Genomic DNA, 6,639 nt, shown 5'->3' with positions numbered 1-6,639 from the left:
GCCTGGCGGCGAGCGGGGGCCGGGGAAGCCGGCGAGGGCTGAGGCGCGGAGACTTCGGAGGAAAGCGCCTTGAGGGGACAGTCCAGTCGCTGTCCCCCCGGCGCCCTTTTCCCCAGCCCCTCGGCTTTGCTCCTGCGGAGTGAGGCGGAGGCAGCACGTAGTAGAAGGCAGGCAGGCTACTGGCAAACGACAGGCTTCATCTCTTCCTTTCACCTCTGCTTTTTTTCCCCTGGTTACTTGCATAGCTGCCGACAAAACCTAATACTGGCTCAGCTAAGGTGTAGTAAACCCCTTACACCCTTTTGTATTAGCAGTGCTAATGCACCCCTCTTATGTTTTTTGAAAATCTAGGCTGCGCTAGAACTAGACTCCCCACAGAAATCTAGGACACCTGTGCAGGAAAGCCTCGATTCTTCAGCTGCATCTTACCCTGCTTGATGTTGTCTTGAAATTTCGGTTTATTGAAGTAATTCTCTGTATACAAATACTGGCAATGAGTATGCTAACTGCAAGAGAAATTCAATTTCACTAATAGGGATGTTAAGTTTCTTTCTCTGTCTTAGAAAATGTAGGTTGTCCATAAATTATTCACTCACTTTTGTAACATGATGTATTTTAGATAGCCTTATCTCTGAGGATTACTTAAGTACTTTATAGTTTCAGGACAATATTTAGTTCTTAACTATTTTAATTACCAGATGACAAACAGTTTGCGTTTTATAGTAACATCTTCAACATTTATAGAAGAAGCCTTAATTAAAGTCACCCTAGAGATGACTGTAAAGTACAGGAAATAATTGGAGTAGTGCTTAAAAATGGGATAACCACAAATAAAAGTGGGTTTTACCATCCCAGTGCAGAATTTTTTCACAAATACCCTGTTCCCAGCAATCCAGGCTTCAGATGATGGTGTCTTTCGTGTGTCTGTAGCTGTGTGGAAGTTAGCTGCACTGAAGTTGTTTGTCTAGGCTCCCTCTGTTGCTGATGGGATGAGAGAAGAAATAGCAGTGGGCAAGGCAGCGTAGTCATTTATCTTCTTCTTGAGGGGTGTTTCTCCATTCACCATAAAAAGAGCCTAGAGGATTAGTTCAGACTCGGACACTTTATTTTTAGACAGTTGAATCTAACTTGGGTGAATTGTAAGCTGTGAGTCCCAACTTTTGGATCCTAGAACTGTTGGCATGTTCCTATCTTTAAGAAATGGGTGTTATGCCACCAGGGAATAAAACTGGAGGTCAGTTTGCACAGCTATAGGTATTTGAGCCTCAAGTGAGCTCCATCCACTCACTCTTCCTTCTGACACAACACTTTGTTTGGTGCTAATGCCTAAAATCGTCACATATGTTAGCAAAATAAATGAGTATCAGCTTGCTCATAATGTGCTCATATTGACACACGTAAGGCTTAAGTGTGTGCAAACTGAGTATGAGAATCCTTGGCTGGAGGAACTTGGAGGCTACATTCTGAAGTGCTGACAAGCAGGGGAAAGAGGCAGCAAGATCTGAAGTAGTTTACACAAGACAGATGCGCTTGGTACTTGAAATGTCTTTGCTCTGAAAGCTGTAACCTGTGCAAGGTACCTGTCCATGTACAGCTGGCTCCCTCCTGTGCCAAATATTGCCAGAAAAAGTAATTAACCTCAGATTCCCTCTAAGACTGCAGACTGGATGTAATACTTGTTTCACAAGGTACTGTATGTCCTGGTGGGAAAAATGTGAACAAAACCTGTAAATTAAACATAGTAGGCATCGGATGTCTGATTTCCTGATTGTCTCTAAAAATTGTAGCTTGGTTTCCCAGGTGGAACAACAGAACACAAATAAAGGACTAAGTGTAAAAGGAGCTTCAAAATCCCTTGTTGCTGCAGCCCAGTTAACTTGGTTCATTTCCTCATGAGCCATCTGCTTTTTTCTGTGTGTTCACAGATGCACTCCTGTTATCAGAATATAGTCCTTTTTTTTCCCACAGGAATTCAGATGGTTGGTATTTTCTGTTGAGGAGTTAGTGAAGAGTAATGATAGGAAAAAGCTCTGCATAGTTTGTGCAGTGGGAGAGGAAGGAACAAACTAAGTGTGTGTGTACACCTCCTCCTGATAGCTCTTTGAGTTTTGTTCCATTTTTTTACTAATTGTTTCCAGTTCAGAGCCAGAACTTCTGTGAGCTGACACAAGGGCATTTTGGATGATGGATTGTGTCATTTCAGACCAGTGGGAGCGTATAGGCTTGAATCGGGTCTTGCAGCTGGCCTGATTTACGTTCTGCTGTTCAGCTGAATTAGCCTCCCTCTTCTGGAAAGCCTGGGCAGTAGTTCATAAAAGGGAGAGAAGGAAGCTGTCGTTTAATACCTTCTAGATTTGGTGCAGAGATGCCCAAAGTGTGCAGAATGTGCACAAGCTTCCATGCAGGCATACAGGAACGTGATGCTGGTTTTTGCTGGTGAAGGAACAGATCTACCAGCAGCCTCTTCTGGCAGGTGGCTGTAGCAGGGCTCGGAGGGATGGCAAAGCCTTCGTTTGGGAGAGGCAGCGAGGCAAGGGGGGACTGCCCCTCTGGCAGAGCCCCTGGCCCTGCACACAGCCAGGGGCTGCCACCTCACGTGGAAAAAGGCCGCCTTTTCCTGGGAGGGTAACAAAGCAAGTGTTGAAGATCACTTCTTTTAAGAGATCTCAGGAGTTATGAGCTAAAATGCTGCTTATATTTATGTGCGCGTCAGAGCTCTTCTGTGAGTAAGGCAGTTTAGCCTTTCCTTTCAAAACTGAGACCCCAGAGGTTACTTTTGGCAGAAGAAGAGGCAGAATTAGTGTCTCCTGTGTGGTTGACTCCACTGTAGTTGCTTTTAAGTGTGCCTGGGCATTGGGCACCTCGCTCTCCCCATGAGGTACTTCTCTGATCTGTCTGGAATCACCCGACTGCATTTCCTTTCCAGGGCTAGAGCAGAATGAAGATCACTACTGTTGTAGAGCAGGGGGGTAAACTGCTTGTAAATTATTGATGCCACCTTGTATTGTATTTAATAGTTCAGGGAAAATAAGAGGCTGTTTTTCAGTACAAATGTTAGAAGATTGCTCTGCGGATCTGTGAAGATGCAGAATGAAACCTCTGCTTCTCCATTTATCCCTTTTAAGATTGCTTATGCAGTTTGCAGTGTTAAAAACAGACTTGGAAACAAGATTATAATCTTTTGAATTGCTGTCAATGAGACAACGAACAGCTGAACACAAGGAATTCCCAGGTCAACTTTTTGTCCCATATTTCTGTCCTTCTGCTACAGTTCTGAAAGTTTGAATGTGAAGAGACATCGGTAATCTAGCAGAGCAGGCATCTGTAATTGGAACAATCCATGGCAGAAGCAGAGGAATCCTTGTGCTTACTCCAGTCCTTTGCTGCTGCTCAAATTTCTAGCCTTGTACGTGGGAGTAACACTGTCCGGGCATCAAGGTGACGCAATATAAGGTCAAAATAAATGTGGTGCATGTGAAACACAGGAGACAAGTGACCAGTCCTTGTTTAGTGGAAATTTGTTTTTTAAATATGTTTTATTGCACATGTGAAAGCCTCAATAATGTGAGTGTTCCGCTGCAAAACTGAAAAGGATGTGTCCTCCTTTCGTAGTGTTCCACAAGGGGCTGACTTAAGGTCTTGTCACATCCTGGTTAATCTTTAATTGTCTTGTGGTGAGTTACCTTCATTTACAGCTGTCTCTGAAGTTACTGGGACTCTGCCTAAGGAGGAAGCAATGAACTGGGCTTCGGCTGGAAGTTGGAAATAAAACTTTTAACTTGAGACCATCCTTGTTTTATACTGAAGGATGAATGATTCTGAAGGTTGCTGCACAGTTTCCAAGTTCTTCCTTCTTGCCACTGAAGCTCTTTGCTTCCTCAAAACAGCTGCCTAAGTGGTGCATGCAAAGGGCCAAGTGACACGTGTCCAGCTGTGGTGGAACTGCTGAACTTCAGTTAACGTGATTGCTGCTCTCCAGTTCCATCCTTCGTACTTGTGCAGAGCATCACACAGAGACTTGAGGCTTTGTAGCCTTCTTGGTCCTTTTTCTGCTGTGAGCTGTGAAAAATAGTGGTGGAAAACATGGAGGATCTGAGCTGCTGCTTCACGTCAGTGGAGGAGGACTGAGTTCTGTCCTGTCGCCTGCCTGCTGCCTACCACCCAGGCTAACTGCACAGCCTGTGCACTAGGACTAGCTGAATGTTGGGGGAGATCTCTGCTGAAGAATTCACATAAAATAATTGGTGTTCCTGTGGATGTTTTTGCCGTGCCTTCTACAGATTTGTGTGTGTGTGTGTGTTCTTTGAACTGTTTGACATGGTTGGCAAGAGGAGAATCATGATTTCCATCTCTTCTTCCCCTTTTTAATTGTAGTTGCCAGCTCCTTACAGAGTCAAGGTTGAGAATGTGAAATTAAAAGGCCTTAGGAAATAGAACACAAATAATTAATGCACACTTAATTCTTTTTTAATCGTATTTTTAAGCCTGTCTAATGATATTTAGACATGCAACTTGAGCTTTTGTTGGCTTGATTATTTCAGTCAGAAAATATTACATATAAAATGTGCTGAAGATTGTTAAATAGTTAAAACTTTAGTTTTAATCACTTTCTTTATGCTTTGGAATAGTTTAAAAATATTAGATGTAAGAACAAGAGAGCAGAAAATGGAGTAGGAGACCTTGTACCTGATGGTTCTTGCATGTAGTACTCCGACTGAAGCTGTACTGGCTTCAGGGTCTGAATTTGCTGAGGGAAGAGGGGAAGAAGAGAGAGGTGTGGGTGGATGAATCTCACACTCCTCTGGCTGTGTGGTGCTGCACAAGGTATTTAGCTATTTATTTTTTTGGGAGGTCTTGACAATATTTTAATAATTAAAATATGAAGCAACTTTAATCTTTATTTTGAGAAGATACTGCAGTCACCTCACATATATAATTTCTGTCACAGGATTTATAACTAAGGCTATCTTCCTTCTTGGGAAGGTAGTCTAATGCAAGAACTTTGTAAGGATATATCTCTTTTCACAGAAATTAGATGAGTCACCTCAGTCAGTCAATGCGGTTTGAAATAAAGATAGATGAAACAGAAAATAAATGTCATATTTCAATATATTCTCAAAAATTATACTGAATATATTGGGGAAAATATATTATGTATTTCTTTAAAGATAAATGAGATTCATGGTGGCAGTTTGGTGTCTTCTTGAATCAAAAAGTCAGTGTGAGTCAGTTTTCTTTTGTACCTTTTAAATATCCATGCTTTTTTCTTAATGACAGTAAACAGCTACACTTCTGTAACTGTGTTTTTAGATAGAGAGGGAGAATAGAAACATAACAGCATAGCAGACAATGAGATCTTGTTTAATACATAACTGCAAAAAGACTATTTCTGGTTCTACTTCTGTTTGTGTTGGGGAATACAGTAGCAGCATAATGTGGTGGTTCATGTGCATTCTGGGCTCAAACCTTTCTGTCCAAGTACTCCCCAGTGTGAGATATAGTTGAGCTTTAAGACATTAAATCAATTCCATGTTGCACAGCATCACAAATCCTCTGCTATGCAGCCTTCTACATAGACCTAAGTGATCCAGAAGTGGAAAAAAAAAGGATGCTGTCATTTGGTAAAGCAGTTTTGGCACCTATTTCAAAAAGCAAATACCAGTTAGCATTGCTTATACTGCAGTGCCACCCAGATAATTTCTAGTAGTTCAGAAACAGCAACCGCAGGTGAAAATGTAAAAAAAAAATTAAAAAAAATCAAAGAAATTATTCTTTTCCCTCCACTTGGTGATGATTATTACAAACTCTTCACTTGGTCTGCAATGGAACTGCCTGTTTACGTTAACTGAAATGTCCAGAGCATGGACTAGCTTTTATATTTATAGCTGTGATGAAGTGATTAAGATATTACATTTTGCTGAATTTATTACAACTGATACAGACAGCTGGAAGGCCAGACATGCTCTTATAACCTGGATGGACTTGGTTCAGCCCAGTGAAAACCATTATGGTCCCGTCAGGGCTGACGTTGCTGCGTATGTGGGAATCCAGTGATCCCAACAGGTGTGTTTTGTGCAGTGGTGATGCAGCAAAGCTCATTGTTGACACAAACAAAAAAAACACCTGCATTTAAGAGGCTGTCACTTTGGCTGTGGGTTTGGACATATGGCAATAAGGATTTTTTGTGTTTGAACTGCCCATGCAGGTTCCATGATGTAAAAACATAGTCTTTGTGTGCCCTGAAGGTGTGTGTGGCTGCCAGGTCTTTGCCTTGGTTCTCTCCTTGCGCAGATGGGTGAGTTTTGCTTAAAAAGGGCTGTTAAATATTTTGGTTTGCCCTCAGCCCACGTCTCTCCTAGTGCATATTACCTGGCTCTTGCGCTGAGGGTGGAAGGATTAATTTCCTCTTTGCTTCTTCTGTCTGGCTTTTTATTCTTCTATCTGAGTTTTTTGCTGAGGTAAATAAATTAATTTTCACAGTGCTCCTGTAAAGTGGGAGCCAACTGTTTTTTTTCTATAGATGAGGAACAGAGGCACAAAGGACTTAAGGACTGAATTTGAAATTTGTAAGGCCTGCTTGTCTTGATGTAGCATAGTGTTATATGTATTCAAAGCACACTCTCCATTAACTCATGTCTT

The sequence above is a fragment of the Merops nubicus genome, unplaced genomic scaffold (genome assembly GCF_000691845.1).
Source record: "Merops nubicus isolate BGI_N331 unplaced genomic scaffold, ASM69184v1 scaffold49344, whole genome shotgun sequence".
NCBI lineage: Eukaryota > Metazoa > Chordata > Aves > Coraciiformes > Meropidae > Merops > Merops nubicus.
Note: the sequence above shows the minus strand (reverse complement) of the source record.